A 26,756-nucleotide genomic window follows, 5' to 3' on the forward strand; every position below is an offset into this window, starting at 1 on the left:
ACTCAATGCCACAGCACCACTCAACACCACAGCACCACTCAATACCACAGCACCACCCAATACCACAGCACCACTCAACACAACAGCACCACTCCATGCCACAGCATCACTCAACACCACAGCACCACTCAACGCCACAGCATCACTCAACGCCACAGCATCACAGCACCACTCAATGCCACAGCACCATTCAATGCCAAAGCACCACTCAATGCCACAGCACCACTTAGCGCACAGCATCTGTCAATGCCACAGCATCACTCAACGCCACAGCATTACTCAACACCACAGCATCACTCAATGCCACAGCATCACTCAACACCACAGCATCATTCAGCACCACTCAATGCCACAGCACCACTCAATGCCACAGCACCACTCAACTCCACAGCACCACTCAATACCACAGCACCACCCAATACCACAGCATCACACAACACCACAGCATCACTCAGCACCACAGAATCACTCAGCACAACTGAATGCCACAGCACCCCTCAATGCCACAGCGCCACTCAATGCCACAGCACCACTCAGTGCACAGCATCACTCAATGCCACAGCATCACTCAGCACCACTCAATGCCACAGCATCACTCAGCACCACTGAAGGCCACAGCATCACTCAGCACCACTGAAGGCCTCTGCATCACTCAGCACCACTGAAAGACACAGCATCACTCTGTGCACCATTCAACAACAACTGATTCTAATATGTTCTCTCAATGTTTCAAGCTTTATTACAAATGTCACAAAAAGATGTTAAAATTTCACTGCTGTTCTTGGATTTTCATCACAATAAAATACACTGCACATAATCTTCCCAAAAGTTATTTACAAAAGTTTAAGCTATTGCCATTATAAATTACAATAACTTTTATTTAAGTATTAATTATTAAAAAAAATAAAAGCCATTGTTATTTATAATATTAATAAATCTAAGTCATGTAAATACAACACATATTGCATTACAAATGCTATAGGTGTCACGCTTGCGAAAGGTAAAACTATTGGCATTGTAAATGACAAAGCTATTAATTTTGCTATTTTCAAAACCAACACATAAATAAAATATTTGTCATTTACAATACCAACAGCTCAAAATTTCCTAATGCGAGACCTATTGCATTGCAAATGCTTGTTTCAATGGGAGATTGTGTTCCCATTAGGTACACAGGCTCCCATTGAATTCAATGGGAGCCTGACCAAACTGAGTACGTGCACATGCAGACACATGGTACTCGGTCGGTGGGACTCCGGGAGTGCGATTCGTACGGAAAGCATTCCCAACCCGATTCGGTGGGAATGTTTTCGTAACAAAATCGTAATCGGCCCCTTAGTGCTTGTATTTGAGGGCTGAAGGAAACTTTGTTATCTAGCAGGACTTCTAGGTATTTGTATTCCTTTGCTAGTTCCAGTCGTTGTGTATCCAGGTACCAAAAAGGTGTATTCCTGCTTTTTGAGTCATGGAGTAATCTTGCCCACATTGTTTTGTTCTCTTGCTACCTTGCGACCCATTTTACCTTTTTAGGCTAACCTTGTTTCCTCAATTCGCCCCAGAGGGAGGTCTCTTGTGGGTTGCATGTCAGCATTGCTTAATTGTCTTGCCAGATTATGACTTTTTCGTAATCTGGCTGGTGGGCAGTGTAGCGGTTCCATGGCAGTGCCTCTTTTAAAGGCAGCTGTGCCATTACAAAAGACACCGCAATGAGACCACACTACAAGGTTCCTGCACAGCATTGACATGAAAGCCTATGCTGTGCAGGAACCTATGTGCATGCACAGAGGGGGGCCCATGTTATGCTCCTGTGTGCATCCACATATGTTTGAGGCACAGAGGGACCCTCTAGGGCCCCCTTTTTTCCTGTCCACCAGGCTTTTCATGGCAGTTGAACAGCCATGAAAAGCCTGGCTGAGAGGAAACTCATAATATGCTTGGCGGAACAGCAAGATTGTTGCAGCCTATGACCTCTGCTCCTACACCAGGGAATGGTGGTTCCTTGGTGGTGCTGGTGGTTCCAGGGCAGTCTGGCTGCCTTAGTGATATTCGTGTAGTCGGACCACGGGTGTGGTGGTGGCTTGAACCACCACCGCCACGCCACCAAGAGTCTGGTGGTCCTCGGACTGCCAGACTTGTAACAGGGCCCTTAGAGAAGTGACAGAGATGTAACAATTTTCATTTATTTGATACACTTGATAGTGTGAAGTGCTTTGGCCCAAGAAGCTGCGTCTTTGGCCCGCTTTAGCAAGGCCTTCCCTTATTGGCCTTACTGAAGTGTGAATTCAGTGGGAACATTACATTATATTCAAACACATGTGAATTTTGAACAACCACTTGTAATCCTTGCAATTGTTCTGAATTTAGGTATTTAATGGGTAGCAGAACCAAATAATCCAGTTGCATTCACAAGGTATTCTTTTTTTGCACGTCATGACTTTGACAAAACAACTTTGACAGGACATTGGAGATTAGATGAGCTAAGTAAAGATATTAATAAGGGGTTGACACAGAAATCAGCTACGTCAAAATATTAACCTCTTCACTGCTAGGCCTTTTCCCCCCCGTGCTATGCCTTTTTTTGGCTATTTGGGGTAGTTTGCACTTAGGCCCCTGTAACTTTCTGACCACATTAGGTATCCACGTCAAATTTGCGTCCTTTCTGCAAATATCATGGGAATTCTAAAGGTACCCAGGGTTTGTGGATTCCCCTGGAGTGGGCCCAGAAATAGCCAAAATACAACTAAATGTTGTATTTTTTTTTAAAGAGGGAAAAAGGGCTACAGTTGAAAGAGTGTTTTTTCCCTGCAAATGGTATCAACAAAGGGGTTGTGGTGCTGAAATCACCATCTTCCCAGCTTTCAGGGACAAGCAGACTATTGTCAGAAAAGCAAAAACCTTTACACAGTTTTGGCATTTTTCTGCCACATAGCCTATTTTTGCTATTTTTTGTGCTCTTAACCTCCTTTCGGTTAATGGTAGAGGTATGAAAGCAATAATGGATCCTGAAAATCTATACCTTTTCGAAAAATAGACAACATTCTGAATTCAGCAAGGGGTGATTTGTGTAGATCCTTCCAGGTTTCTTAATAGAAACTAACAGTTAAATATGGGAAAAATGGAAAATTAGTAGAAAAAAACAACCCTTTGTGTCAACGTTTTCACCTGTAACTTCTTCTAATTATGACATCTGTTTGAAAGCAATATATTGTTACATCTGCTGGACCTTTATGGTTGTGGGAATATATATAGGACTTGTAGGTTCACCAAGAACCTGACAAACCCAGAGCCAATAACTGAGCAGCGTCTTGCAATGATTTTTTTATTATGTACTGCGTATATAGTAATTGATTTGGGAAAATGTATACAAGGAAAAATCGGTATGAAAGACAACTATGCATTTCTGAAATTGGAACAAAATATAAAGTTTAGAAACAGTAGATATTTGCACATTCCAAAATTGGGAGTACTCATACTAGCATTAGAATTATAGCTCATTTTTCTAAAATTACTTCTTTTTTACATATCGTCTTTCATTTGGCAGAAGTACATTGAAAGTCAATTGTGTTACCCTAAGTCTCTCGATAAGAATGGTACCTCACTTTTGTGGGAAGATCTACTGCCCATGACAGGAAATGGTTCAAAACGCAACGTGGACACACTTTATTTTTACAGTGACCCTTTTTTTGCAAAGTGCCTAGCTATAGTTTTTTAACCTTAGCTCTGCCGGCACCTAGGGAAACCTAGTAAACCTATACATTTCTGAAAACTATATACCGAGGGGAATCCAGGATGGGGTGACTTGACTGGCTCTCACCAGGTTCTGTTACCCAGAATCCCTTGCAAACCTAAACATTTGTCAAAAAACACATTTTCCTCACATTTCTGTGGTGGAAAGTTCTGGAATCTGTGTGGTCCACAAAATTCCCCCCATTGCGCGTTTCCCAAAGTCCCCCAAAAACAATGGTACCTTACTTGTGTGGGTAGGCCTAGTGCCCGTGACAGGAAACGACCCAAAATGCAAAGTGGACACACCACAGTTTCATAGTGAAAACTGACCCTTTTTTTGCAAAGTGCCTAGCTGTAGATTTAGAACCATAGCTCTGCCGGCACATACGGAAACCTAGCAAACCTATACATTTTTAAAAACTAGACACCCAGGTTAATCCAGGATGGGGTGAGTTGACTGGCTCCCACCAGGTTCTGGTACCCATAATCCCTTGCAAACCTAAAAAATTGTCAAAAAGACCCAATTTCCTCACATTTCTGAGGAGATAAGTTCTGGAACCTGCGTGGATCCACAAGATTCTACCCACCCCCCATTCCCCAAAGTCTTCAGAGAAAAATGGTACCTCTCTTGTGTGGGTAGGCCTAGTGCCCGCAGCAGGAGACGGCCCAAAATGCAACATGGACCCACCACATCTTCACAGTGAAAACTGACCTTTTTTTTGCAAAGTGCCTGCCTGTAGATTTTCAACCCTAGCTCTGCCGGTACCTAAGTAAACCTAGCAAACCTATACATTTTTTAAAACTAGACACCCAGGGGAATCCAGGATGGGGTGACTTAATTGGCTCTCACCAGGTTCTGCTACCCTGAATCCCTTGCAAGCCTAAATATTTGTCAAACAATACACATTTTCCTCACATTTCTGTGGTGATAAGTTCTGGAATGTGCAAGGATTCACACAATTCCACCCACCCCGCATTCCCCAAAGTCTTCAGAGAAAAATGGTACCTCACTTGTGTGGGTAGGCCTAGTGCCCATGAAAGGAAAGGGCAAAAAACGCAACAAGGACACACTACATTTTCACAGTGAAATCGAAACCCTTTTTTTTGCAAAGTGCCTATCTGTAGATTTTGAACCCTAGCTCTACCGGCTTCTAGGGAAGCCTAGCAAACCTATACATTTTTGAAAACTAGACACCCAGAGAAATCCAGGATGGGGTGACATGACTGGCCACAAAATTCCACCCAACCCGCGTTCCCCAAAGTCTTCCAAGAAAAATGGTACCTCACTTGCGTGGGTGGGTCAAGTACCCACGACAGGCAAGGGCCCAAAACCTATTAAGGCAACATCAAAATGACCAATTGCAAAACAACCTGGTTTTGCAAGGGGGGTCCCATTTGTTTTTGGCCCTGGGCTTGGCAGAGGAAGAAAAAACTGAACCAATGACTCGCAGCTCTTGAGCTGTAAAGCCACGTCAAGGCCCCAGCCACTTTACAGGCCATTCACACACCTTTCATACGTGATACACACAAGACCATTCACACCACTAGGCACGAAACCAACACATTACAACATTCACAAAAAAGGACAAGGTACACCCTGCTTGAGAAAGACAGAAAAGACAAATATTTCTGCACAGCCACCTATTTCTCAAGCACACATACATACCGGTTGGATTTGGCACGAGGGTGAGTTATGGTTCAGTATATACAGTTGTATTAACCATAGATTTCACAAAAATAATATGCACTGTAATAATTGCAAGGACCAGAAACTGCACCATTGACTCACAGCTCGTGAGCTTTAAAGTCATGACAATGCATCAACCTCTTTACAGGCCATTCATACACCTTTCATATGTGTGACACATACAAAACCATTCACACCGCCAGCCGCGGGCACAGCACATTACAACACTCACACCAGCAGACAGCGCCATTCAAGGGCCCATCACTTTCACACGCCCACATTCCTGGCAAAGCAACCACACCAGCTCACGTATTGTGTAGAGTAGCGTTTGGCTAGCAGTGTGTGTAGTGACCAGCAGGAAATCTCTTCTCACACACCGCCAGCCAAGCACCAGTCCACGCACACCACCAGCTGAGTGCCAGTCCACACACACCACCAGCCAAGCGCCAGTCTACACACATGCCAGTCAAGCGCCAGTCCACGCATGCCACCAGCCAAGTGCCAGTCCACATACACCACCAGCTTACCAGCAGTCCACACACACTACCAGCCAAGCGCTAGTCCATGCACACTGCCAGCCACCGCCAGCCAAGCGCCAGTCCACGCACACCACCACTCAAGCTTCAGCACATTTAGTAATTTTTCTAAAAAACAGACAACACAAACATATTGGGAATAGATACAAATCTACTAACACAAAATCTGAAACTAAATACATTGCACAAATGCCAACCTTGAAACTGAAAAAAATATATAAAACAATCGAGACCAGGCAGTTCACTTTACCACTCATGGATGCTCCCAAAAATGATTTTGTCTGTAGTACATTCTAAAACAAGCAGCCACACACAGAGCAGGGTTAGAAGGACACTGGGGCAGTACATACAAGTCTCCTTCCGCATACCTTTTTGCCAACAGACTCTACATCTCCTACTGGGAAAGTTTTTGGACGGTGTGGTAGGAATGTGATCAGGAAAGTGGTGATCTTTCAATCTAGCCACATCCTCCACCACTCCAGCTCTAGGAACACATGCCTGTTCCACTACAACAAGACTGCCTATTACAGACTCCTGAAAGTTAGCAAAAGTCATCTTTGACTCAGGACAGAAATCCTTGAATACAACAAAAGCATTAAAAGTTGCCAAGTGGAAAAGATGGATAGCCAACTTCTTTTACCGAATGTAAGCCTTACGAATATCAGTGTAAAGTTCCAACCTCTGATCTACTCTGTCAACACCACCCATGTGCCTAGTATAGTCCAAAATTCACACTGGTTTGCGCGCTTCAGCAACCTGACTCCACAGTCACAGGTGAAGTGCTTTCATCATGGATGGTAGTCAGCATGTAGACATCTCTCCTGTCTGAAAACTTTACAGCTAGAAGTTCCTCGCAACGCACTGCAGTGCACTGTCCCCGCACAAGCTTTTGACAAACAAGTTCTTTTGGGAAACCTTTATGGTTAGAGCGGATTGTGCCACAAGCAACAGTGTCCATTTTGGCCAATTCCCGGAACAACTGCACACCAGTGTAGAAGTTATCTACATATAAATGGTGACCTTTGTTAAAAATTCCTCTACCAAGTTCCCACACAATTTTCTCAGTCACTCCAAAAGTGGATGGACAACCAGGGGGGTTAATCTTGGATTCCTTACTGTTGTACACCCTGAAATTAGAGATATATACCCAGTCCTACTGTCACACAGCATTACAGCTTAATTCCATAGTGGGCCCTTGAACAAGACCAAAGACTCATCCACTGCTATTTCTTTTCCTGGAGCATAGATCTCAGAAAATCAATCTACAAAAGGATCAACGACAGGCCAAATCTTAAAAAGACGGTCACAATCAGGGTGATCTTGTGGCAACACTAAACCATTATCGACAAAATGCAGCATCTGAAGCAGAAGCAGATACCTATCGCGACTCATGACTGCCGGTAATATAACTGTTGCCATCAACGGACTAGTAGACCAATTTGAAGACATTGATGGCTTCCTTAGCAAGCCCATTAAAAAAGTTAAACCCAAAAACCTCTTCATCTCTTCCAGATTTGTCCACCGGGTAGCTCTAGAGTGGAGCCTAAGGCTGGCACTTTTGTCCCTCAAAAATTGTTCGGTATACAAATGAGTCTGCTCAACAATCTCTGTCAAAGATACATCGTCCAAAAACAACTAAAATAAAATTTCGCCAAAAGGTTTTCAGTATTCACTCTACAGCATGGAACACCAGTAAAGACTGGCAATACTGGCTGCACCATGCCTGGGACAACCAAGAGGTCATCACTTCCAACGGGAAGCCTTGCAACCCCAGGCTGCAGCCCGGCTGCCTCTTGCTGCACTATCGGCACTTTAATGTCCTCCTCTAAAACAGGCACTTTATCCGTACTAAGAGTAGCTTCATCTGAAGTGAGAGTAGCTTCGTCATCCAATGATTCCATGTGGAGAGAAATCTCACTGCCTGAACCTTACACTCCCTCCTCTGTTTCAGATGCAGAGTCAGTCTCTGAACCACGGTCAGAGGAAGACTCAAAAAGCATACCAACAACCTGCTGAGCAGTAATCCTGTGGCTAGCCAGTATCCTTACTAAGAAAGGTGACTGTGTTGAAGAGGGGGAGAATGGGTTTGGATAGGTTTTAGGAAGAAGTGGCGCTCAGCGGGTACCTTGAGTGTAAGCCTTGGTGGATGACTTAAGTCCGGTGCATGCGGGTCAGGGGAACAAACACAACAGAAAACCAGCCACATCTAAGGTAAGGAGACGTGTCTCCTATTCCACAATTGCAAAATGAGTCCCGTGCACACGACAATCTGATTGGTTCTCAAGTGAAAACCTAAATTTCTCCAAGTAATTCAAATCAAGATTCAAGAGTCTGTTGTCTATAGGTATAGATATTTATTAGCGAGGTGATGATCAGTACATCCAAGCAAATAAAAACAATAAGGTAAGTAGTCGACACGTGTTTCGTCACACCGTGTAGCGGCTGTGACTCTTCAGGGCTGGGAAGGACAAGAGTGTGCATGTATTAGAAACGTAGATTATAACAGGTGGCAGGATGTATGAAAGTGAGATTAAGTGGAGACCCTATGTTGGTGTAAAGGCAAATAAAAGTGACTGGGAGCGCACGTTCAAAGGTTCACGGCCCAAAACATGTTGTGACATAGTGAGGTGACAGAATATAGTGGAAATCATATATACATTTATACATTGAAAAGCGGCGAGTTTATGCGAAAAAGCTAAATACTTGTTGCTGCGTCTAAAAGAAGAGCAAATATAAGTTTACATTTGTGTGTTGTAGTAATGCGGTCACGTTGATGTCAAATGTGCCATCATGGTATAGCGTAAAAGTAAACCGCAGTGCACCTGTAATATATGTCGTAATCTGATGTTAGTATATACCCAAAAGGGGTGGAAAATCCAATGGTGTATGCGTAGTAGGATAGTACCTAAAAGAAGACAAATATATAAAGAGTTTGCACAGTCAGTCAGTCAAATACACTTTATTCGATTTGTTAAAATCATAAAAGGCATAAAAATGTACATACATTCATAAAAATAGAGTAATTGATGTATTTACAAACTCAGTGCAGCAGCTCTATTGAAACATAAATACTAAGATTGGAAATTGTGTTGTTCTAGGAAAGTTGTATCAATTGTATAAATCCATCATCACCTCGCTATTAAATATCTATACCTATAGACAACAGACTCTTGAATCTTGATTTGAATTACTTGGAGAAATGTAGGTTTTCACTTGAGAACCAATCAGATTGTCGTGTGCACGGGACTGTCTTTGCAATTAAGAAAGGAGACTGCACAAACAAGTCAATAGCAACTAACACTGTGCAAAATAAGTAAGTAAAATAAATGTGTGCCTTTATCACAAAGATCTATATACTCAAAAACTATACGATTCACTTTGCAAGAGACAGTTACACTCACCAGCACCTACTCTGCAGAGACACAGCAAAAACCAGTTATATCCCACTAGAAAGAAAAAACACTAAACTAATTACTCACAAGACAACAAAATACACATCGAGCACAAATGCAAAATGTTTTTGACACTCAAAAAACAGAAGCCAAACATACTGCTATTATTACCCCATTCGCAAAAAACGCATTCATGCAGAGAAATTAAACTCATTTATATCCCAAAAAAAGTAAAAAGTAAAAAAAGAAAATAAGACTGCAGGGGGAAGGAGTGACAGCAGAGAAGTGGGTGGGGATTGCAGCTGGGATGGAGCGGAGTAAAGGAAAAGAAGCACACATGGGAAAGCAATAAGAGGGGCAAGGAAACACATACAAGGGAGCGAATAACAATGGGCAAAGGGAGAAGCACACTGGAGAGAACAACACGAGCACAGGGGAGAGAGAACATACAGGTGAAAGAGCCACAGAGAGCATGGAAAGAGAGAAGTACACAAAAAAAGAGTGAAGGGGAGAGAAAAACAGGAGGGAGACAGATAAATAGCAAATGCACTTTCCTGGAGTGCTGAAGCAAACAAAGGATGGGCCCGGCTAGATATTAAATAATAAGCAATCAAGTGAAAATGAAAATAAAGCTAAACCCTCTACCATTTCTTTGTAAACTGACAATAGGTATTTTGCAACCAGATGTCTTGTGCTGCCTGTTAGGCTTGAGCTAATCATATGGCCTAAAGTCAACGCCGGGATTTACAACAGGCATTTTAATTCCCTGCCATGTGCTGTAGCAGGTAGACTACTGTTATCTTATAGTAACATTGTTCTCCAGTAAAATTCCCAACCCAACAACACTGCAATAGAAACCTGACAGCAGCAAGTTATCCATTAGGATTTCTTAATTTATGAATCCCATTTTAGTTTTCTGAATCCTGCACTGTTTAGGGGAAAGCTTGTTAGATCCTGATTGTGACCGACAAGGAAATTTGCTATCACAGTAACACTCAAATCCGAATTCTGAGATTTTAGATTATTACATCAACACCACCATTTCCCTCTAGCAAATTATGGCCTGTTAGAACTGCTGAAATTTGATGTGTGGAATAATGGATTAAATTGCACACGTAATTCCTGTTTTCATGGTGAAAACTCAGAATTGAGGGTATTTACGGCACTCAGTAAATGGCGAACACTTTGGTGTCACTATTTATTTGTTGCACCAAATTCCTCACACTCATCTGGTCACTTATAATCAGGGCTGACAAAAGCTATAATGTTTGTGACTCTGGGTGTGTTTGTGGTTTGCTCCAGATCACCATCCTCGAATAGACATTTGGAATAATGTACCTTGATCTCACACTCAAGCAAGCTGCACCAATTAGGGAAAGGAACATGAGAAGGTTTGTTCAAAGAAAAATGCACATGGAACAACTTCCATGATATGTGCTTTAAGTGAATAAAACAAGCTTTAGGGTACAATATGTTTTTACATCTCTGCTGTCTATTTGGGGGATTTGTGTCAAGGAGCTCAATTGGAAATGAGAGCTTTGTGAAATATCCGCCTTAACCTTTGCATACTAAGTACTGTACTTCCTTTTAAGTTCATTATAATCTTATTAGTCTACCTTCATAAAAGTGCTGTGCGCCATTATTAAAAATGGAAGTTCACAACGTTTTATGCTCCTATAAAAAATTGGTGGTAGAGTCCTTGATTAATTCCTTCAGGTACAGTGAACTTTACATTAAATTGAGCAGTGTAATTCAAACCTTATTTCTGACTTCTTTGCTTTGCAGGAAGTTAAAAACACTCGTTTAGAATCATTCATTTATTGAAATATATAAATATATATGTGTATATATATATTCATTGAAAAATCACAGGTTTCAGGGACATTATATTTAGGAATTAGCATTTTAAAAAAACTTAGAAATTCATGGAAAAAAATACAGGTAACAGGAAACTTATAGTTAAGCCGACATTTCACTTGTACAAAACCTGTGAAAATCAGCCGTATAACTTGCGCCCGCAATGCCCTGCTTATGACCTCACATATTTCGTTACTCATGACATGCTCTGTGAGATCGCTGATGACTTCTCAAATGACATCACGGATGAGATCAGTGATGAAATTATCCACAGCATCTCTGACGCACCCACTCACACTCCTAAAGAATCTTTAATATACCCACTGCCACTCCCACACAACCATTCACAAACCCATTCAAAGAGCCATACCAGTACTTACACACCTACTCACTCAATCATTGATCTATACACACATCTACTCACTCACCCATACTGCCACTCTTAGACCCACTCACTCACTAATTCAGCCATTGACATATCTACTCATACAGGTGCTCACACACTGATTGAGTCACCCATAGAACTACTCACACACCTAGACACTCACCCATGCAGTCAATCATACAGCTACTTACTCTCCCAAACAGTTACACACCCACCCGCTTACTTGCTCATACAAATATTAGTACATACTCCCTCAGCTATACAGTGTCTGACAAAAGCATGCACTTATCTATATAGACATTTTAAAATTCACTCACTCACACATACAGTCACATTAATATACCCTGTCACTCATGTATACTGCCTTTTACATACTCAGTTACTCATCCATATTGGCACATGCACTCAGTCACTGATACAGCCATACAGATACTCACTCACCCATACAACTTCTCACACATGCAACAGTACCCCATACAGCCACTGACTCACCTACTCACTAATCCATACAGGCAGTCACACACCTCCTCACCCACAAACACAGGCACCGAGAAAATCATAGAGGTATTCAGACAACCAAATAAATCACCCATATAGCCATTCATGTACCGACTAACATATTCATACACCCACTTAGACATCAACTGACAGACAGATACACACATTAACCCAACCAGTCACTCACCCATACATTCACTGAGCCACATAATCACTCACTTATGCAGTCAGTCACACACCTACTGAGTCATCCATACAGTCACTCATACACCCACTGATTCACCAATACACCTTGGTGTATATATATTTAACAATCATTGTACCTATTTATAGAAAAGGAGACCTCCTAAACCCGCGTGTTACAGACCAATCTCCTCGATTGATTCCCTAGCAAAGATAGCAGGATGCATAATTTTGGAAAGAATACACCAGTGGCCTGAAATTCATGGTAAAATGTCAGATCTGCAATATGGATTTAGACTCGGGTTAGGGACAATAGACTAGAGTTTCAATCTAAATATGCTCATTGATAAATACGTCGGAATTTAAAAGGGAAAGATCTACCTAGCCTTTGTCGATCTTTCATCAGCATTTGACTGTGTAATACATGCCAAGCTCTGGCTAAAATTGAAAGATATGGGGCTGGAGTGGCCAATCATTAGCTTTCTGATAGACCTATATACGGGGTGTAGAGCCAAGGTAAGAAATGGTGCTAGTGGAAAATGTACTTTAGCCTTCGACATGGGGAGAGGGGTGAGACAGGGATGCGTCCTGGCCCCCTTCCTATTTTCTTTATATATAAACAAGGTTGGGGAGGAACTTCTGTCACGCTTGTAAAGACCTCCCACAAATAGGTACGCACCCTGTCCCGGCCCTCTTCTATGCCGACGATGCAGTCCTTTTGGCCTGCACCCCACTAGACCTACAGTCTTTGCTTAATAACTTCATCGAATACATGAAGAAATTGGGCCTCCAAGTTAACCAATCTAAAACCTTCAATCTGAAGTGCGGTAAGAATATTAGGAAATGTAGAAATATAACAATAAATGGACCAAAGATTAGTTCTACCAACACTTTTTCTTATATTAGAGTCCTATTCGACAAAGGTGGGCTATGAAATAAGGCTATTGAGAATCGAAAAGTAATTTTTAATAAAGGATGTAGGGCCCTCAGAGGTTTTGCAAGACAATTGGGCACCAATCTGCAAGACATAATGATGAAGATTTATATAATGCAAAATGCATTAGCATAGCACTCTACCGGGCGGGTACATGGGGACAAAAGAAATGAGCAGAGGTGCATTTAATAGAAAATTACTTTTTTAGACACCTTTTAGCAAACCCCAAAAGCACATGAGTATATGTACTCCACTCTGAACTTGGTGCCCCTCTTCTTACAAATTTAATTAAGTTAGAACCAATCTTGCTGTGGCACAAAATATGGACCTCAGAATACACAGACTTCAATCGAGCAATAATAGACGATTGGCTTAAATCAGCTGCATATATACGTGTATTCCATGGTAGGCGTATGTCCAGTGGTTCTTTGGTGAGGTATACAGTCAAAATGTCGAGTTTAAAATATCGATTTGCATTAATATCAAATTAAAAATATAGAATGGACACAATATCGAATGGACAGAATATAGACTACAAAAATATTGAATAGAATAGCAGTAATATCGAATTCAAAATATAGAATAAACAAAATATCGAATGGACAGAATATAGATAACAAAAATATTGAATGGACAGAATATAGACAACAAAAATATTGAATGGACAGAATATAGACAACAAAAATATTGAATTTAAGGTAAGTAAGTTAATATACATTTTTTAATAATATCCAATTTTTTAAAGTGTTTTTATGTTAGTATATGTGTGAAAAGTGTATATTTATTTTATAATTTATTTTAATTAATACATTTTATGGTATTTAATTTTTGCGTAATATAATTCTGTAGCGGGTTGTGGGTATATAGGGGAAGAGGGTGGGAAGTAATTTCATTATAATTAATTAAATATGTTAATTTATTTATTGGTATTTATTTTGAATTAATTGTTAATGAATTTTTGATTGGCAATTAATTAAAATATAATTGGTAATTAATTTGTCTTAATTGAATAATTGATAATTATGTTAATTTTATTAATTTATTTTCGTTGCGGGTTGTGGGTTTATAGGGGAATAGGGTGGGAAGTAATTTAATTATAATTAATTAAGTATTTTAATTTATTTATTGGTATTTATTTTGAATTAATTGTTAATTAAATATTTAATTGGTAATTAATTAAAATATCATTGGTAATTACTTTTTATTAATTGATTAATTGATAATTATGTTAATTGTATTAATTTATTTTCTGTTGGGGGTTGAGGGTTTATAGGGGAATAGGGTGGAAAGTAATTTAAATGTAATTAATACATTTTTTAATGTATTTATTGTTTTTTTGTTAATTGGTAAATAATTTGTATTAATAGGTAATTATTTTTAATAATTAATTTTTATTTGTATTTTTAATTGATTAATTATTATATTATATAAAATTGTTAATTACTTTTAATTAATTTGTAATTGGTATTAATATTCAATTTATTTTTATTCATATATGAAGTATTTACTTTCCCTACTATTGCACTCTCTGGAGTGGGTATAGTAATTTTTACCCCTACGCTATCCAACGCTTTCCCTACTGTTGCACTCACTGGAGTAGGAATAGTAATTTTTACCCCTACGCTATCCAACGCTTTCCCTACTGTTGCACTCTCTGGAGTGGGAATAATAATTTTTACCACTACCCTATCCAACACTTTACCTACTGTTGCACTCACTGCAGTGGGAATAGTCATTTTTACCCCTATGCTATCCAACGCTTTCCCTACTGTTGCACTCTCTGGAGTGGGAATAGTAATTTTTACCACTACGCTATCCAACGTTTTCCATACTGTTGCACTCACTGGAGTAGGAATAGTAATTTTTACCCCTACGCTATCCAATGCTTTCCCTACTGTTGCACTCTCTGGAATGGGAATATTAATTTTTACCACTACCCTATCCAACGCTTTACCTACTGTTCCACTCACTGCAGTGGGAATAGTAAGTTTTACCCCTACGCTATCCAACGCTTTCCTACAGTTGCACTCTCTGGAGTGGGAATAGTAATTTTTACCACTACGCTATCCAACACTTTCCCTACTGTTGCACTCACTGGAGTAGGAATAGTAATTATTACCCCTACGCTATCCAACGCTTTCCCTACTGTTGCACTCTCTGGAGTCGGAATATTAATTTTTACCACTACCCTATCCAACGGTTTCCCTACTGTTGCACTCACTGCAGTGGGAATAGTAATTTTTACTCCTATGCTATTTAACGCTTTCCCTACTGTTGAATTTTATGGAGTGGGAATAGTAATTTTATGTTCTACGCTATCCAATGTTTTCATTACTGTTGTATTTTTTTGGACTTTAAGCAGTAGTTTTATTTATTTATGTATTTAATATTTTTTGTATTTTTTTAGATAATGTATTTAATTAGCTTTAAAAATATTGAAATATATATATATATATATATATATATTTTAATTTATTACATATTATTATTTATTTTTATTTATGTTTTATTTTATATGTGAAGATGTATTTGTAATTTATAGTATTTTTTAATAATTTATAAGTAACCATAATAATTATTACAAATTAATATTAAGTAAGGATATATTATATATTGTATGTATATTTTTAATTTAAGTTTTATTGGTAAATATGCATTATTTATTAATGTTAAACATCATTAAATATGTTTAAATATGTATATATTTTTTATAAATATTATTTACTTTATTTTACTTTTTTTTTTACAGAAAAAAATTATATTTTTACTGACAATATTTTTAACATCGATATTTTTTTACTTACATTGTTGTAGGTAGGGTGTCGATATACTTACCTTCGATATTCCAGCATCAATATTTATGTAGGTCGATATTCTGTCCGTCGATATTCTTTCAGTGATCCCTTTGGTGATATGGCCTACCCTGTATATTTTGAGAAACTGAACATGTTAGTTACCATCAGCAGAAAAACATTGAAAAGGGAGGCTATGATACACTTGGAAAATCTCAACTTGATAACCGAACTTCCAAAACCTTCTGTTTTAAACAATCAACTGATTTCCAACCACTTTTTTTTTTAAACAGATTTTATTTGTCCGAACGCACATATGATGCACTGCTCCGAACACCAGAGACTACTGCAAGCAATAGCATATCAAAAATACAATATACAGACTTTTGCAAAAAAAGAAAAAACAGAACCCCATCCCCCCTCCCATCCCTACCCCTAACTGCCCATCTGCTGAAACACAAAGAATCACTTGCGTACAGACGATATACGGAATCATATCAACACACAGCACAATATTATCAAATGTCTGGACGTCAAGGCAACGGGATTGCAGGCTCATCAGGCGGAGGGTCTAAGTCCAGCCCACGGTAGTCAGCCCACCTCTTCGAGATCTTAAAATGTTTGAAAGGACATCCTCTGGCTAGGAATATAGGTTGCTCCAATCCCATACAAAAGTCCATGCCGTTCCTCCAGGCAGCCAGAGACGGGGGCTGAGGCGCCTTCCAGGCCTTAGCAATGTCTCTTTTGGCCAGCGTGAGGCCCAATTGTAACATGTGCCGATACCTTCCATGACATGCAACAAAGCTAGTTTGGGATCTCAGGGAAGCACTTAAGCCAACACCTCCGACAAACCTCGAAATACCACCCGCAGAACCTTTGCAGCGCTGAACAGTCCCAGACAGTATGTAAGAGCGTGCCCACCTCTGCGCCACACCTAAGGCATTCCGGGGAGACCACCATGCCCGCCCGCCACAGGCGCTGCCGTGTGAAGTATGTGCGATTTAAATATTTGAATTGAATAAGGAGCAGGTGAGTGCAGATTGCTGCAGTGCAAGGGCTTGCCAGGGCTTCATTCCAGTGCTCCTCTTCTAGGACCCCAACGTCCCCCTCCCATGCAGCCTTGAGCTTAAGTAAGTCGGATGAGCATTGGTGAACCAGTGTCTGATAAATGCGCTAGAGTTTTTTGTCCGGCAACTCACCCATGAACAGTTTGGCCTCAAGAGGGCTAAAGTCAGAGAGCTGCTCCAGGGCTGTCAGATGGGGCGTTAGGGCATGGCGAAGTTGAAGATATTTAAAAAATTGGGAGTGGGGCATCCCGAACTCCTCTCAGAGATCCCGGAATGACCTCAGGGAGCAGCCCGTCATTACACTCCCCAACGAGGAGATACCTATTGCGTCCCATCCCCGGAATCCTACGAGCGCGGATAAGTGAGGCAGGCGACCATTGTGCCACAGAGGGGTCTCTCGAGTAAGCACGTTCCACCATCCCATTCTACGTAACTTCTGTCTCCATACAAAAAATACCACTTGCGTGGCCGAGGGGAGACGGCGTTGAAGTCCAGCTGAATATAATAGCGTATGGACCGATGCCGAACCCATGAGAAAGTGCTCTACCGCCTAGGCAGGGTCTCCCCATCCCCATACCACCAGTCATTCTGGACCAGTAGATGGGCCACCTGGTAATAGGAGAGGACGTAAGAAGTGGCCAATCCCCCAGTGTAGGTAGAACGGAAGCAGGTCCGCAGGGCCACAAGCTGGATCCCCCCTCCCACAAGAACCCACTCAGCGCTGAGTTGACTTGTTGGAACCAGCGCAGCGGAATCCGAAACGGATGAATTTGGAGCTGGTACACAAGACGCGGGAGTGCCACCATCTTTAAGATGGCCGATCTGCCATGGATGGTCAGCGGCATGCGGGACCATACCTTCATGTCCTCACACACACGATCCCAGACCAGGGTGAGGTTGCGTTCATGAGAGATCTCAGCGGTCTCCGAAAGGAACACCCCCAAATACTTCATCCCATCCAATGCAATCTGGAGGCCAGAGGCCCACTTCCCTACCCGTCCCGGCTCGCCAAGTACCCATAGTGTGGATTTGGCAGGGTTCATATACAGGCCAGAGGTTTCCCCAAAGATTTGCAAAATGCGCAGCAGCCGCAGCCTGAGCGGTCCAAGTCTGTGAGGAAAAACAATACATCATCCGCGTAGAGCGCTATTTTGTCAGCCAGACCCACGGACCATCTGGACCCCTTGAGCTGGGCATATATGCGCACCCACGCCGCAAGGGGCGCCATAGCGAGCACAAACAGATAAGGAGACAGGGGGCAGCCCTGACGCGTCCCCCGTTGAACCGCAAAGGAGCGGAAGATCGCTCCCCCAACACATATGGAGGCCGTGAGGTCCGTATATAGAAGCTGCACGTATGCCAAGAAACGTGGGCCTAGATTGATGCGTTGCAATAAAGCGAACAAATAGACCCAACTTAGTGAATTAAAGGCGCGGTCCATATCTGCAAGGAACAACGCCACCCGCTCCCCAAGGGTCCTCCACGCAAAGACCGCAACATGAGTGTGCCGAATATTGTGACGGGTAGCTCTCTGGGGCATGAAACCCGCCTGATCCGGGTGGACTAGGTCCGTTATGTGTGGCTTGAGCCTATTGGCTAGCACCTTGGCCACCACTTTAGCTTCGGTGTTCAACAATAATATCGGGCAGTAGGAAGCATGACGTTCCGGAAGCCGGCCCGACTTCAAAAAGACTACCACCTCAGCATGTCACCAGTTCGCCGGGAGCGCTCCCCCCTCTCGCGCCTCCTCTATTACCGGGCGGAGCCGTGGGCCCAACTGTACGAAAACCTCCGAAAGAATTCGCAGGGAAAGCCATTGGACCCTGGCGCCTTACCAGGATTCAGCTCACCCAGAGCCGTACCTATCTCATCATCGGTCAGTGGTCTATACAGCAAATCCTGCACCTCGTCAGATACCGCCCGTGGGGGGAGGTCATCGATAAAGCGCTGGATTGTGTCGGCCGGCAAGCACTCCTGTGGCGCATAGAGCTCCTCATAATACAGAGCAAAGCTATCCGTAATAGCCGGGTGTTCAAGTATAGGTCCGCCCTCGGGGTTTACAATGCGAGGCAGAGGTTGGGCGTGTAGTGCGCCCTGACAAAGGCGATGTATCATTTTGTACGACTTGTCCCCCCATTGATATACCTGACTACGAGTGGCCAGCCATGCCTGGCGTGCTTCATCCATCAGCACCGCGGCGTATTTTTGCTGGGCGAAGAGTAGCTGTCGCCGTTTGGGGCCCCCATCCTCGTCCCGACTACTGCGCTCTAAGTTCTTTAACTCCGCCTCACGCCGCACAAGTTCTTTGCGCCGCTCCCTACGGGCAGCCGCGCACCAGGAGATATCTACGCCCCGCATAGTAGGTTTTAGGGCCTCCCAGAGGCTAGTTGGGGAGTCCACCGAGCCTACATTGGACTTAAGGTAGTGGTCTAATTCCAAGGCCATGTGCGTCCTATAGTCTTCCTGCATCACATGCCACCCCGACATACGCCATCGAAATGGCTGCCTGGCAGGGCCCATGCTAAACCTGAGAGCAACTGGTGAGTGGTCAGACAAGGCTCTCAACAGAATGTCTACCGACAGGATTCTATGGGCCAGTCCCCTGGAAACAAATATGTAATTGAGTCTAGAGAACGAGTCATGAACACCAGAGAAGTATGTGTATTCCTTGCTTGAGCCATGTAAATACCGCCATGTATCTGTCCAATCCAGACCTGTCACCAGTGCATGTAGTTTGGTGGTGAAGGTACCAACCGCCCCTCTCCCCTCCGTCGCCCTGCTACGCCATCTGTTGCTGCCTAAATCCATGACATCATTCCAATCCCCACCCACAATTGGTAGTGTATCTGGCATGTCGCTCCAGAGGGACAGACGTTTCTCCACAAGGGGCCACTGCAAAGGCGGAGGGGCATATACACTACCCAGGGTCACCAAGTCGCTACCTATCCTACCTTGTATAAAGACATACCTGCCCTGCGTATCCGTCCAGAGGCGCTCATGTGTGTAGGAAACCATGCGGTGTATTAGGATGGCAGCCCCCCAGACCCCTTCGTGAAGCCTGAGTGGTACACATGTATGAACCCAAACCGTTGAAGACACATTATCTTTGTGCCAGCAACTGTGTTTCCTGAAGAAGCAGGACATCTGCCCTGCCCTCTTGGCATACTGAAGAACAGCACCCCTCTTTACTTTGTACAGCAACCCTCTGACGTTCCAGCTCACAATTCGCAAGGAGCCACGTCCTACCGGTCCCTCCCTATCATGTGCAGACATAAGACCATTGTACAACAGAAGTGACAAGTGTCCTGGTAACTGAATACGCACAATACATAGCAAACAAGCAGCAGCACATCGAGCGCAACCCCCCCACAACCCCAACCCCAACCCCCAACCCCCTATCCCGCCACCCCCCACCCTGCACCTCCCAAACACGGAAGCACCTATCGCGGTCGGACCGCAGCCCGAGCCCCAACGGGGGACCCTGGGCCGCCCCCTCCAATGGATCCTGAGTGGCAACCCATAAGAACGGGGTTCCCACTCCCTCCACCCACACCTCACTAGGGGCAGGCTACCAGCCCACAATACCTGAGCACCTGAGTGTCCATAGTGTCCATAAGCAATGTCCCAATGAAAGAGTCAGCCTCTCAGAGTCCCTCTCGCTGCCGTCGATCCGGCACAGGACTCCCCTGGCGCAGGACAGAGCCAGACCTCGAGCTCCGGCTAGAGTGCGATCTTCTGCGATGGCGCTGCTGACTCCGGAGGCCCTCCCGGACCGCTCCACTCGATGAGGAGTCCGATTCCCCCCCCTAGAGCCATGGTAACACGTAGTTTCACTGTTTCATCCATCCACTGGAAGACTCCCTCGGGGGACTCAAAGAACAGCGTGCAAGATTGAAAGATAACACGCAGCCGCTCCGGCTACAATAAAGCGTACTGGATGTTTAGGATCCGGAGACAGGCCTTAGCAGCAAGGAATGATTGGTGTTGCTGCTGCATGAGTCGCATGTAATGGGAAAATTAGGATGTTGGCATTGTCATGAGTGAGAGATTCCTTCACCCTCGCCTGCCGCAAGATGGTATCCCGGTCAGCATTGTTCAGGAATTTGGCGATGATGGGCTGGGGGCGCGCCTCGGCTGGGGGCTTCTGCATGAGCGCCCGATGGGCACGCTCCACCACAAAGCAACGAGACAGCGCATCTGAAGGAAGCCAGCTCTCTAGCCACTTGGCCAAGAAGCGCTCCGCATTGTTACCCTCACAACCTTCCGGAAATCCCAAAAAGCGCAGGTTGTTCCGATGCGCGCGTTCTTCTGCATATTCAACCCTCATGGCGAAGCCCTTTTGCATTTTTTCCTTTGCTGCAACCTTCTTTTTTAGCACTGAGATATCATCCTCCACCTCTGAAATGCGCGTCTCCGTGCCAGTGATCCGCTCCACTGCATTCCTCAAGTCCTGACGGAGCAGCATAACATCCGAGCCAACGGCCCCGATCTTGGCATCCAGCATGTCTCTGGATTGCGTGATGGCCGCCAACAGCACCGCATTGTCTGGCACAGGATTTTGCGGCCCCCCACCACCTGCCGCCTGGCCTACCTCTGTAAACTTGTCCAGCGTCCCATGTTTGGAGTGCCCGCCTCGGGTCATGGTGATCGTAGATGATAGAGTAGGCGGCATGGATCCGCACCCCAACATCGGCCAGCACCAGCTAGCCAAGGACTAGGCACGCCAAGAGGGCGAACTGTGGGCTAGGCCTCTCCCCTCAGCAAATGTCCCACAACGATCTGCACACAGTGGCCCGCACTGACCACCGACACCCCCGCAGTGAGCCAGTCTTCAGCCCCTCCTGGCCAGATCACCTGTGCCACAGTCCCCACAGTCGGCCCGGCTCGATGATGCCACCGGGCGCAGCGGATTTAGGGCCACCACCACTCCACTGAGGGACCAAGCCACATATGAGGGAGGGGCAAGGCAGACGCATCCCGGCTCCACCAGCCGCACAGCAGGGAGAAATGGGAGGGAGCTGACCCAGTCAGGCCCCGAGGATCTCCACTAGGCAAGCTCCGGCCGCTCTCCACCATCCACGATGGTGCAACAGACTGTTTGCAGCACCGTATAGACAGCCGCCTGTCCCTTCAGCAGCACGGCTGCATTGTCTGCTCTCAACCGACGTCACCCCCAATCCGTCCAGCCAGGGGACCCCAGCAAGGACGCAAAGGATCGGCATTGCCACGCGCCACGCTCATCAATGTCCAGCTGGTGGGCTACAAGATCAGAGCCAGCCGCCCGGGCGCCTAAAATGGCTGCTGTCCCTCCGGGACCGGTCAACAGCTTACACCCAAGTTCTCTGTGCCTTCCAGCCGAGCTAGGCCCCCGCCGTCGCTGCAGCATCCCCAGGTAGTGCAGCCTGCCCTTCCCCACGCTCGGCCACCACAGCCTCTCTCCGATCTGGGGATCCGCAGGGGGTGCCGCTCGGAGCTGCAATCCAGTACTCTCCCTCCGGCCGGAGGCCCACAGCGCCTGCTAGGCCCAGGACTCGAGGCCCCGGCTCCAAATCATCACAGGAGCGCCAGGCCCCTCCTTCACCACAGAGTGTCTCACTACAATCCGGGAGCCCCGTCCGGTCTCAGCTGAGGGTCTTAGATCGCCATGTAGTACATATCAGCGCTCAGGACAGGATAATTACGGGGCCGGCCGGAGCGAGCCTAACACACCGGCGCCATCCCTGCCGGCCAAGCCACGCCCGATTTCTAACCTCTTTTAATATGCAGCCTTACCTCATAAACATCTTAAATCCACGGCTAAGGTTTGTTTTCACACTTTTAAGACTGGAAATATTCCATAGATTATGTTGTTTCCCAACCATGAATGATTGGTCCACAAAACTGATAAATCGTCCCTGTCATGACAGGATGCCCCAGAACACTATGCATGTGGTCCTTTGTAATCTTTTATTTTTAATATAGGAACTGGTATATTCTACCTATCATAAGGCAGTTAAGTTTAACACAATGTTGTCGCGCATATTTGTTTCTGTAATCATTGCCAACGCTAGAAATTTGCTGTGGAATGTCCTCTTTCTTATGGGCCATTTTTTATGCAAGAAAAAGTATAACATTAGTTACTACCTAGAACATGGCAATAAGATTATATATTTGAGGGGCATAAGCAGTAATGGACCACGGAAATAAGCGAATCCAGAAGTTAATATAGAAAATCTTGCATTAATGCACTTTAATAACCTCAGGAATATGTCTGCATAGATGCTTAACGGAAGTTTTGGCAGTTAGACGTTTTAAATAGTTTGAAGCTCATGTTTACATTGCTTTTTAGGGGTCGATTCTGATCCTGGAAAAAAAACGTCCTCTCCATACGAATCGTAAACATGCCGTACGACCTGACGAGTACGATCCGGACCGGAGTATGAGGACGTGATTCGTACGGTCCACGTCAGGTAAGGGCGATTCGTATGGAAAAGCACACAATCACATACACACCGTTTGGTCCGTACACCCCATGATCGCGGGGTACGGTGCATACCCCTGCGATCATGGGGGTGTACGCACCCTACACCCAGCGAACATGGGGTGCGGTCCATACACCCCATGATCGCAGGGGTGGTACGGTGCGTACACCCCATGATCGCGTGGTACGGTGCGTACCCCTGCGATTATGGGGTTACGCAACGTACCCGGGGGGGGGCATTCCATACCTGTTTCGGGGCGAACTCTGCTTTTACGGCTGTTTTCAGCTCCCGTACAAAAAGGGTTGTACGGTGCGTACCCGCAAGAATCGTACTTGCTGGGTCATAAAAACCAGCCGTGAACCGTACAGATGTCGCATACAGCGGGTTCCGAGGGAGATTCACCCGGGGAATAGATTCGTACGGTCTCTGTACAATTCGTACGGAGTCCAGCTCCTGGTACGAATCGTACTTCGTCGTACGTACGGGGGACATTGCAGTGTACGATTCGTATGGGAAAAACGCTCCAAACGGCTATTCAGAGCGGTTTTTCCCAAATCGGAATCGACCCCTATATGTACTTGATGGTATTGAATTAGATGATTTTTAGTATTCCGAGCTTATGTTTATATTGCTTTTTAACGTATTTCACTGTTTTTTATTCGATGAAATGAAATCTATGTATACTTTTTCATTTTACCTATGTAAATGCTTTTATGGATGTTTGTTATGGCTCTGAATAAAGCTATATGACATATATTTAACACTCATAAACTTTTAAAAAACACTCACAGTCACTGGATGATGTAATCAGTGATGTCATTTGAGATGTCATCAGTGATGTCACAGACCATGTCAACAGTGATGTAATCAGAGAGGTCATAAGCAGTGCATTGTGAGGCAGCAAGTTATAGTTAGATCATCTAACTGTAACAGCTGAATTTTACAGGTTCTGTACAAGTGAAATGTCAGCCTAACTATAACGTTCCTGTAACCTGTATTTTTTTCTGTACATTTTTAAGGTTTCTTAAATGCTAATTCGTAACTATAACGTCCCAGAAACATATGGTTTTTTAAGTGAATTTCTAAGGTTTTTTAAATGCTAATTCCTAACTATAATATCACTGCATCCTTTGTTTTTTCTGTGAATTTCAAAGGTTTTTTACCTAGCTCTCACATTTGCAGAGTGGTGGAGAAAAGGGGCTGGACCTCCAACCAGCTCTCAGGAATTCTTCTGCGTAGTACTTACAGAAACTACCAGGAGGGATTCTTGACCCCTAAGGTTCCTCTGCAGTAAAGTGGACTTCACCTCTCAATCAGTAGTGCACCAAGAGGCGCGTTTGCAGAGTGGTGGAGAAAGAGGGGCATGGCCTTCAAAGACCTCTTAGCAATCCCACTGTGTGGGACTTACTGGAGGTAACAAGAGGTGTAGTTGGCCCCAAGAACGTCCTTGTGGGCCAACAACCCCTCCTGTTACCTCCAGTAAGACCCACATAGCAGGATTGCTGAGTTCTGATATCAGGCAATGCCACCTTTCTCCACCAGTCTGCAAACGTGCCTCATGGAGTGCTCTTGGTTGAGGGATGAAATCCCCTTCACTGCAGGGAGTTCTTAGGGGCCAACTAACCTACCTGTTACCTTCAGTAAGCCCAACACAGTGGGATTGCTGAGAGGTGGTCACAGGCTACTCCCCCTTTCTCCACCGCTCTGCAGACACGTCTCCTAGCGCGCTCTTGGTTGGGGCATGAAGTCCCCTTGCTGCTTCAGGGTCCCTGGGGGCCAACTAACCCTACTGTTACCACTAGTAAGCCCCATACAGCTGGATTGCTGAGAGGTGGTCAGCCTTTCTCCACCACTCTGCAAACGCATATCCTGGCACACTCTTGCTTAGTGGATGAAATCCACTTTAGTCTGAAGGCCCTCAGGACATAAAGGAACCTCATAGCCCCATCAGCAGTGCTCTGAGAGGTGCGCTGGCAGAGTGGTAGAAAAAGGGGTGTGGCCTCCGAGCACCTCTCAGCAATCCCACTATGTAACATGTGAGCTAGTTTGCCCCTAAAGACCCTCAAGAGCGAAAGGGAACTTTATCCCCCAAAGAAGAGCGTGCAAGGAGGAGCCTTTGCAAAGTAGTATGAAAAGGGGGTGGGTCTCCGGCTAGATGCTGGCTTTAGATTTTTTTAATTTTAGGAAGGGAGGCTGTGTGGCTCCATTCTCCGGGGCATGACCCATTTTTTTATTCACAAATAAAAAAGGAGAGTGGCCGTGTGGCCCCCTCCTGAGGCTGATTTTGGCCCTGGATGTTGAGCTTACACCTCGACACTGCCGGTTTTTGTTTCTTCTCTTTGCTGCAAACCCCCAACTCCCTCTTGAACAAACCAAAGCGTCAAGGATGATAACTCTTGAACACTCTAATTTATCCACAAGGGAAAAGGGGAAGTAGAATGTGAAACAAAAAGAAACACAGGAGCTCTTCAGATCCAATGATGTCTCTCAGATAAGTGTGCCGGGCCTTCTAAACGTTTACTGCTGTGCAAGTGTGACAAGACATCAATACAATTGTTTGTCAATTAACTTTTTCAATTATTTGTTATTATCTAGTGAAACATACCTTTTGTTTTTTCAGCCCTGGCTTACACTTCTACAACAATCACTAAACTCTTCCTTCTTGAAAAGCCTTGAATAAGAACAAGTATTCATGAAATACAATTCCTTGAATGTTCTACTTATCACTAAAATTAGTATATTAGTACTAACTTTGATTTTGTATTATCAACTTGACATACCTGGATTGTTGTAACTTAAAGCTGGATTTGGGAGTCCGGTCTGTAACGATAATTAGGAGAAAACAACAACAAACAAATTCCTGCACCCTTATGGTGCCTATTTGCTTTGTTAGCTTTTGCTTTAAACAATGCTTGTTTATATTTTACAGCATCAATTCCATGACAAACTCTGTACAATGCAATGGTGAAACACCTAGTAATTCTACAACTCTGTATAATGGTTACACACCTAGTAATTCTTCAAAATGACAATAGTCTTTTGCATGTGCCAATGCTTTTATACGTATGTTCGTTCAAAGTTCCAATGCTTATTTGTCCAGAGCTCTATATTCCCTAACAAGTTCAAAGTCTTTATGTTTATAAGTTCTTCTCACCGAGAAATAGATGCTTCCTTGATGAATAACTGGGCTAATACTCTGTTCTTTGATTTACATGGAAAACAAGGGGTTAAATGAACC

Source organism: Lissotriton vulgaris, chromosome 4_1 (genome assembly GCF_964263255.1).
Source record: "Lissotriton vulgaris chromosome 4_1, aLisVul1.2, whole genome shotgun sequence".
NCBI classification, from domain to species: Eukaryota; Metazoa; Chordata; class Amphibia; order Caudata; family Salamandridae; genus Lissotriton; species Lissotriton vulgaris.